The sequence below is a fragment of the Magnolia sinica genome, chromosome 11 (assembly GCF_029962835.1).
Source record: "Magnolia sinica isolate HGM2019 chromosome 11, MsV1, whole genome shotgun sequence".
Lineage (NCBI taxonomy): Eukaryota > Viridiplantae > Streptophyta > Magnoliopsida > Magnoliales > Magnoliaceae > Magnolia > Magnolia sinica.
The window spans coordinates 21169675-21175390 of record NC_080583.1 but is presented as its reverse complement, the minus strand read 5'-3'; the positions used below and the strand labels follow the sequence as shown (position 1 = coordinate 21175390).

The 5716-nt window shown below is 40.6% G+C and overlaps 1 long non-coding RNA gene across 1 annotated transcript; it reads right to left on the bottom strand.

The window, feature by feature from the left end:
* Positions 1-5010: 5010 nt before the first annotated feature.
* LOC131218934 (uncharacterized) lies at positions 5011-5383 on the bottom strand. Its single transcript, XR_009157929.1, has 2 exons — positions 5321-5383; positions 5011-5253 (listed from the first exon to the last, which is right to left on the bottom strand). It is a non-coding gene; the product is annotated as an uncharacterized LOC131218934 (long non-coding RNA).
* Positions 5384-5716: the final 333 nt, after the last annotated feature.

Below are 5716 nucleotides of genomic sequence, written 5' to 3'. Positions count from 1 at the left end.
CTACCCAAAATGCAACCATACAAGTTATATTATGGGGGGTGTTCTCACAAATATCACTGAATTTTGAAAATCTCGTGATACTTTTGCATAAAATTCATTAAATTATACAGTTGTGAGAATATTGCGAGGTTTTCAAAATCTCAACAGTTTTTACTTTTTTCACAATTTTATCATGAAATTCTCGTGTTTTTAATAAATAAATAGTTACAAGTTTAAATTAATTAATGTAGAAGTAACATTCTGAAACCCTTTTTTCAAAAAGGTTTTCAATAAGCTACCTCATTACTTTAAGTAATTATCAATAAGTACCTTCCTTTTGATTTATTAATGGTAGTTCAAGTCAGCCGATGCAAGCAATGGGGTTGGCTGCTTAGGTGGGCATCATTGTGATATTTATATGAAATTGATGCAGGATGGTTTTCTAACTTAGGATGATAGATGAAATTAGATTTTCTGTTTAAAATAGGAGCAACGAAAGTATGAAATTTCAGCAACCTCATCATAAACCAAACAATTAATCAAATAAGCAATTACATATAATCCTAGGCTTCCACATGCTTGTACGAAGGAACTAGTAAGATGTTAATTCAAAATAGGCCCAATGGAATTAAGAACTTCCATCTAAAACATGAGGGTAGAACTATTTTAAAGGAAATCAACTGAGTCCTAAAGGGATTCTAAAGGATTCTAGGTTTAGAGAAATTAGGGTTTATTTGAAAGGGGAATCTAAGGTTTTAGGTTAGGGTTTGGTTGAAGAAAGAGGAATAAGGAAGGATGTAAGAAAATGGGTAAAGTGAGGTCCACAAAACAGTTCGTATGGACTGTCCGTACAATCGTATGAACGTACAGATCCACACATATGGTTGGACTTTTTGTTTGGGTATAGGTTGGAATGATTTGGGTTTAAGAAGAATATGAAGAAAAAAAAAAGAAGATAGAGGAGAAGAAGATTTGAGAGGAAAGAAGAGATGAGAAAAAATACCTTAGGAGCTTGAGAAGAGAGAAGATATGAGAAAAAATACATTTGAAGCTTGAGAAGAGAGAAGAGATGGATGAACAAGGCTTCACACCAATTTAGCTTTCATTCGGATTCATACCGAATGAGGTTTCACACCACATTCTCCATAAACACAAGAGAAAGAGAAGAAAACTTCAAGTTTTTTCATTAACATCGCATTAAAAGGAGAAGAAAAATCCTAGGTTGGATGTCCAAGCTTTTATAGTTTAAAAGTTGATCTTTTACAAAAAGACCATTAATAGAAATCATGTTTGTTTTTAACCCCCTACTTTGCAAATTACAAATACTCCCCTATAAATGCATAAAACCAATAAAACATGTAAATAAAATCGTAAAAAGTAAACTAAGTGCCAAAAACAAAAATCACTATAATCCTAAGAAACTAAGACTTATCTGATGAACTCCAAAGACGTCTACGATCATGATGGGCCACGATAAAGTCACATCCAATGGTTCGATCATGAAGTCATCACGATCCAATGGTCCGAAAACATCCTCCGCACAGCCCACATGCTATGTGGGGTCTTTGGCTCCTCATTGGGACTCGAACAACTAGTCGCCTAGCCATAGGGGCACTGAGGCTCTGACCCCCCTCTGATTAGAGCTATACATGAACCGAGTTAGCTTGGTTAGCTCACTCGACTCGACTCGAAAAAGCTCGATTCGATTCGGTTCGAAATTGAGTTCAAGCCGAGTCAAGCTGATTTTTTGAGCTCGAAAAAATTTCGAGTCGAGCTCGACTTGACTCAGATCAAACCCCAACTCGAATTGAACTCGGATCGAACCAGTTCGGTGACTCGATTATTTTGATATTGATGTTTCTTAGCAAGTGTTTGATGAAATGACTTAACAAAGTGTTGGTTGGTGGCGAGGAAGGTATGGATATGAAACAAATACCCTTGTATCTTGATTTTTATGTTGCTTATTGAGTGTTTGATGAAATACCTGTAAACCAATGCTGCTGCTTTACATTTCGTGAGAAATTGAAAGCGCACTCCATGTGTTTGAGAAAATGTCGCAAAAGCTTGATCTTGGCTCGAACTGCCTCGAGTTGCTGACCGAATCGAGACGAGTTGGCTAGTCAGGCTCGAGGACCGAGCCGAGCCAAGTTTGAGCTGGGGTCAACTAGTGGCCGAGTCGAGTCGAGCTGTGCCAAGCTCGACTCGGTGTTCGACTCGTGTACACCTCTATCTCTGATATGTGTTATGGCGTCCGTAATGTGATGCCCCCATCAACTCTTCCTGGCTAAGAAGAAATCGCTTTTAGCAAAATAAAGCTTCGGTACCACTCAAGTAAGTCTGGATCGACGCCCCGAAACTCTGTCTTTGTGATCCAAGCATTGTATGAAATCGGCCTTTTCTTCCACTTCACGAGGAACTTCTGAAACTCTCCTTGGCGTGTAGAAATTACTTGCTCAACCAAGATACTCTCAATCTCCTCTCGTTTAGTAGGTATGGATGACAATGAAGGTAAAGGCTGAGAAGATAGGTCAGGTAAAGGCCATGGGTCATGTGACAGGTCTGGATCACTGTGATGTCAGGTGAAATGTTGGTAGCTGCAGTTGGGGACCCCATATAAGACACAAGATCTTCCACACAGAAGGTGGAAGATCTATAATATACGCATTAGAACTAATTCGTTTCAATATCTTATAAGGTCCCACACTACGAGCCTGTAGTTTCTTAATGGTTCCGTGAGGAAACCGCTTTGGCCTAATGCAGAACATCACATATATGCCTACTTGATACTCTTTGAATCTATGACGAGAGTCGGCAGAAATTTTATAACGTTCGTTGCTCATATTAATCATTTGTTTGATTTCATTATGTAATGCATGAATGTGTTGTGCAAAGGACTCTGCAGACTCTGATGGCATATGTGATAATGACATGGGAATGACATCGATAGGTTTTCTAGGCTTATAACCATGTACAACTTCAAAGGGACTCATGCATATGAACCTATTAATTGAACTATTATATGCTAACTCCATAACAAGTAATATTGCATCCCATGTCTTGGTGCGATCACTCACGAGACATCTCAACAAATTACCGAGACTCCTATTAAGTATTAACCGCCTCTATTTGGTCATTAGTTTGAGGGTGGTAAGCCGATGAAAATTGGAGCCTCATGCCACTCATGTGCCAAGTGTCTTTCAAAAGTAACTCATGAACCTAACGTCCTAGTCAGACACAATGATTTTGGGCAAACGGTGCAAACGAACTACCTTCCCAAAGAATAGCTTCACGATATTGGAGGCATCTAAAGTCTTAAAACATGGAAGGAAGTGGGCCATTTTAGAAAAACGATCCACTGCGACAAAGATGGAATCGTGCTTCTAAATAGTCTTAGGAAGCCCAAGCACAGAGTCCATACTAATGTCCTGCCACAACCACCACTTCGGTCCTGAATTCCTCCACGTCCACCAGCGTGACCTCCTACATCGTTATGCGCAGGGCCTTCCTGTCGGGACTGGCCATCCTCTCCGGTGTTGAGGTTAGCTCATAGGGAGGTATCTAATTGATCAATGCGGTTATTCTGGGCTATTAACTGGTTATTGTTGGCTCAACCTTATGCCTCTATGGCTGCCAGACAGGTGTTCATAGATTGCATGAGCTCGGTGAGTTGTTTTAGACTTATCGTGGGTTGAAGACCAAAACCACGACCAGATTGCATGAGCTCGGTGAGTTGTTTTAGACTTATCGTGGGTTGAAGACCAAAACCACGACCAGATTGCATGGGCATGCAGAGGGAAACCTAATGTGAAGACCCTATACAACCGTATATGACTCTAGACAACTCTAGATGAACCTATGTGACTCTATATGACCAAGGAGACAACTAATCCTAAAAATTCAGCAATGTAACTAATGAAATATCCTAGTGCTAAAATTCAGCAATGTAGCAAGAAGAATTAATGAGTGTTAAGAGAATTTAGCAATGGGATGAAGGAAATAATAGTGCTAGTTTTTCAGCAATAGGTCAAAAGAAACACTAGCACTAAAATTCAGCAATATACCACGAGATATAACAAACACTCGGAAATTCCAACAATGTGGCATTTGAATTAACGAGTACCACAAATTTCAGCTGTACATAGTGAAATAACTAGTTCAATATATATATATATATATATAGGGAAAAGGTACTATGCGCTTGACCCACGAGTCTGTCCCATGAGGTCGAGCTGTGTGGGCCCCACCGTGATGCGTTTCGAACATCTACCCCATCAGTCAGATGCACCATTCCATCGTGGGCCTAGGTCTCAAAAATCAATTCAATCCGTGACTTGTGTGGGCCACACCACATACAGAAGTGGGGAGGGGCCGTGCACCATTAAAACATTCATAATCATTTTTTGGGCCCACTGAGATGTGGTTTGCAAATCCAGCCCATCCATTATGTGTGTCCCACTTGGATGAGGGTTTAGACCAAGTTTCAGCAGCATTCAAAACTCAGGTGGGCCCCACCAAGTGCTTTATATGTTTTAACGATGTCTTCACATGATTTTAGATGCTATGGCCCACCTGAGTTCCGTATATGTCTGATTTTTGGGATATCCCATAATTTAGAGGGGACCCATCAAATGCACGGTGTTGATGGTCGACACGCATCACGGTGGGGCCCACACAGCTCAACCTCACGGGAGCTTATCGTGAGGTCGAGTGCATAGTACCTTTTCCCATATATATATATATATGGGAAGAAGCAAACTGTGCTAAGTATGATGATGAACACCTTAAGCTAAGCTTAAGATCAATCTATCCTATGTTTAACCTTCTCTAATGAGGAACTAGTAAGATGTTAATGAAAAATCTTGAAGTTCTCTTCTCTTTCTCTTGTGTTTATGGAGAATGTAGTGTGAATCTGAATGAAAACTACCTTGGTGTGAAGCTTTGTTCATCCATCTCTTTTCTCTTCTCAAGCTCCAAATGTATGTTCTCTCATCTTATCTATCTTTTCCTACCAAATTTTCTTCTCATTTATCGTTTTTCTTTTTTTTTTCTTAAACCCAAACCATCCCAACCTATACCTGAACAAAAGGTCCAGCCGTTCGTATGAATCCATACGCTCGAATAGTCCGTATAGACTGTTTTGTGGGACCTCACTTCAGCTTTTTTTCTTGCATCATTCCTTATTCTTCTTTCTTCAACCAAACCCTAACCTAAAACCCTAGATTCCCCTTATAAATTAACCATAATTTCATATTTCCCCAATTTCCAAACCCTAACCTAAAACCCTAGATTCCCCTTATAAATTAACCATAATTTCATATTTCCCCAATTTCCAAACCCTAACCTTAATTTCTCTAAACCTAGAATGCTTTAGAATCCCTGATGACGCGAGAGCATCTTGGTGCGGGCTCCAAGGATGCACCGTATCTCCACATTGGGATGGGGTGGCCCATGAGGTGGGTTCTATGAGATGCAGAATGGCCACAAGATGGGGCCCACTGTGTGACCATGTGATTCGGGGACCCATGTGACGCGGGGGTTGCCCATGGGGAGGTCTTGCCCAGGTTTGCTTGGGAGAGCTGCATATAGGGATAAATCGGTCCTTCCCCATAAGCTTTGAAGCTTTTGGTGCGTTGGTCGGTACTCCCTGCACTAAGTGGTATCAGGGTAAGAGCCCAATGTTCGAGTCTTCTCACCGATGTGGGTGGATGATGCAGGAACATCTTGGTGCGAACTCCAA